Source organism: Silene latifolia, unplaced genomic scaffold (assembly GCF_048544455.1).
Source record: "Silene latifolia isolate original U9 population unplaced genomic scaffold, ASM4854445v1 scaffold_20.1, whole genome shotgun sequence".
NCBI lineage: Eukaryota > Viridiplantae > Streptophyta > Magnoliopsida > Caryophyllales > Caryophyllaceae > Silene > Silene latifolia.
The window spans coordinates 10,939,906-10,943,201 of NW_027413163.1; the positions used below are offsets into that span (position 1 = coordinate 10,939,906).

The 3,296-nt window shown below is 45.4% G+C and overlaps 1 non-coding gene across 1 annotated transcript; it reads left to right on the plus strand.

The window, feature by feature from the left end:
• Positions 1 to 2,686: 2,686 nt before the first annotated feature.
• On the plus strand, positions 2,687 to 2,793 carry LOC141638615 (small nucleolar RNA R71). The gene has a single exon (XR_012542160.1). It is a non-coding gene; the product is annotated as a small nucleolar RNA R71 (small nucleolar RNA).
• The last annotated feature ends 503 nt before the right edge of the window (positions 2,794 to 3,296 follow it).

Below are 3,296 nucleotides of genomic sequence, written 5' to 3' on the forward strand. Positions count from 1 at the left end.
TGATCGAAAACAGGTACAGCAGCGAATCATGGTCGATCGACTACATCACCGAGTCGATCGACCAGGGTGAACAGGAACAGAAGCTCCTGGAAATCTCAGCTCAGTCGATCGACCATACTGGTCAATCGATCGACTGGGAAACCTGCTGTAACTTTCTGATTTCTTCAATTAGCTCAATAAATTGAGCTATCAAGGTCTATAGACCAGCAAATACACACATAACGCGGCCAAAATTGCGCAAAACCCAAAGTAACAGTCTAAAGCATATAAAATACTAAGCAAGCTTATTAAAATTGCGAAGTCTCGCGCACACGAAAAACGATAAATAGTCTTAAAAAGCAATAAAATGTTGTATGAAAAAGCCTTAATCAACTAATAGTTGATCAAGAACGGCCACGGAATGGCCCACTTGCTCGGCTTCTGGCTACCAGAAGTAGCCTCTATAGTGCTCATCTCTTCAGCTGCACTCTTCTCAACTCCAACATCCGCAGAACTCAACGGATCAACAGCCTCAACATCTTCCCAAGCAATGACTTCATCCGGCTCATCAGAATCCAAGTCGGACTCCCTCACTTTGACTGGCTCCTCATCGGGCTCCTCATCTGTGCCATAGCTAAGACATCCTAGACCGCCTCTTTGAACGATTGGCTCCTTTGCAGCTGGAGCAACATGCGACTCTTCCTTCCCCAAACCAGCTCCTGCAATATCCAAAATAGAAGAATCTTCCTCCAATTTGCTCCCAATCTGGGGCGGAGGTGTTATAGCAGAAACAGGCATAGAGACAGGCATGTCAGATAGCATAAAATAGGATTTCTTTTCAGAAACCGTATTACAAGTGACGGGCCACATGGGGTCTTTCTTCTTAGCTATCTGGGCAAAGACAATGGAATGCTTTCCTACTTTGAAAGTCAATGTTCCCGAACCAACATCTATAACTGCACCAGCAGTGTGTAGAAATGGTCTACCTAATATGATGGGAATGTGGGCATCCTCGGGCATATCTAGTACAACGAAGTCAACAAGGAAAAAGAACTTTCCTATTTGCACAGCAATGTCTTCTAAGACTCCTATAGGCTGGACCGCAGATCGATCAGCCATCTGTACTGTCATGTTGGTGACTGCAAACCTAGTCAATTTCAACTTTCTAGTAAGACTCAAGGGCATTACACTAATACTGGCTCCTAGGTCACATAAGGCCTTCTCAATAGAAAAGGTGTCAATACTACATGGGACTGAAAAACTACCTGGGTCTTCTAGCTTATGAGGTGCAGTATGGGTCAGATAAGAACATGACTCCTCAGTTAGTGCGACAGATTGCACAGTTTCAAGTGACTTCTTTTTAGACAACAGTTGCTTCATAAATTTCATGTAAGCAGGCACTTGATTAACTAACTCAAGAAAAGGAACTTTTACGTTTAAGATACGAATAACATTTTCAAATTTATTAAACGATACCTGTTCCTTCGTCGGCACCAATCTCTCCGGATAAGGGGCTGAAAGAAGTAACTTAGCCCTCTCCTCTAAATCTCTCATACCGGCATCGGTGGACTTAGGCTGAAAATCTACTACCTTCTCCTTGTTGTAGCTTGACCCTTCTTCAGACCGTCTCAAAAATGAACCATTAATCGTCATCGGGTCATACTTTGGAACCGGAACTAACCCATCAGCATTTGGGTCTTGCCTCAACATTGGAGGACGAAAAGACTCACCTTCATCCGCGTTGTCAGTCGATCGACAGACTTCTACAGGAACAGAAGCTTTTTCACTTCGCGGACTGGTCGATCGACTGGGTATGTCAGTCGATCGACTGACATACCTGCTGATCGTCTTTTTCTTGCCACTGTTCGTTATAGCCTTCTTCTTGCTTGGTTCCGCCTCATCTTTTCCAGTAGCTTCCTCGACCATAGTGGGCCCTTCAAGGGTGGACCCACTCCTCAAAGTAATAGCATTAAGGTTCTCCTTTTGGCCAGTCTGCGTCGGTAAATGTCCCGGAGCTCGAGTTGTATTCTTGCTAGCCAATTGAGCAATTTGGCTCTCTAACATCTTCATCCCGGCCTCTCTAGCTTGAGACTCTTTCAGCAACAAATTTTTCAACTCAGCAAATTCGGAGCCTTGGGACTGCTGCTGCTGCTGGGGAACGTACGGAGGCTTTTGATATGGCTGCTGCTGCTTATGAGGGGGCACATAATTCTGTTGCTGCTGCTGCTGTGGAGGTGGAGTTGGATTTAGGACATTTTGGCTACTCCACCTCAAGTTCGGATGGACATTCGGCTCAAAATAAGTGCTTGTCTGCCTATAATGTTGAAAGGCAGCACAAGACTCATAGGGATTAGGACAATGGTCTGAAACATGTCCCTCAGCTCCACATCTTTTACAGACGAAAGGACCGTCTGACACAGCATTCACTTGATAGATCCCTCCTTTCGAAGCTCCTCCCAACTCGTACTTATCAAATCTCGCCGTGAGAGCCTCTAATGCAGCTACAGAAGGGGATTCAATACTCCTCCTTTGATTTCCCCTGGAATTTCCATACTCAGCTTTGTGGGTGGCCAAATCATCAATAATTTTCCACCCCTTAGTTTCTCCAACATTCTCCTGGAACCTACCATTAGCTGCCACATCCAGGATAGCCCTCTAATCGTCATAAAGCCCATTATAGAACTGATTGCATAGGCTCCATTTCTCGAACCCATGATGTGGAATAGTTCGCACCATCTTCTTGAAACGGACCCACGCCTCATAAAAATTCTCATCAGGACCCTGTTTAAAGCTCGTGATCTGAGCTCTAATGGCATTTGTCTTCGAGGCAGAGAAATATTTCTTGTAGAATGCTAAGGCCAGCGAATTCCAGTCCGTTATCCCATGAGCAGCTCGATCCAGGTCTCTGTACCACTCTCTTGCAGCATCACGAAGAGAGAATATAAACATAGTTTCCTTCACCTGGTCCTGGGTCACACCGGTTGGTGGGGGTATGGAACAACAATAATCAATGAATGTCTTCATGTGCTTAGCTGCATCTTCATTTGCAGCTCCCCCGAATTGGTTTCTCTCAACCAAGTTCATATAGGACGGTTTCGGCTCGAATTTTCTATCCGTCCCAGTTAGTGCGAATCCCTTATAGAGATTCTCAGCTGTCGGCTCAGAGTGACTGGCTATACTCGCTTCTTCAGCCATGTCTGGAGATATGACGGTCTCAGCTGAAGAAGTAGAAATAGGTGACGAAGGTGGATCCTCCTCAAAAAGCTCGTTCTCGTAGTAACTAGACAGAGTACTCAGCTCTTCCTCTGTCGGGAATA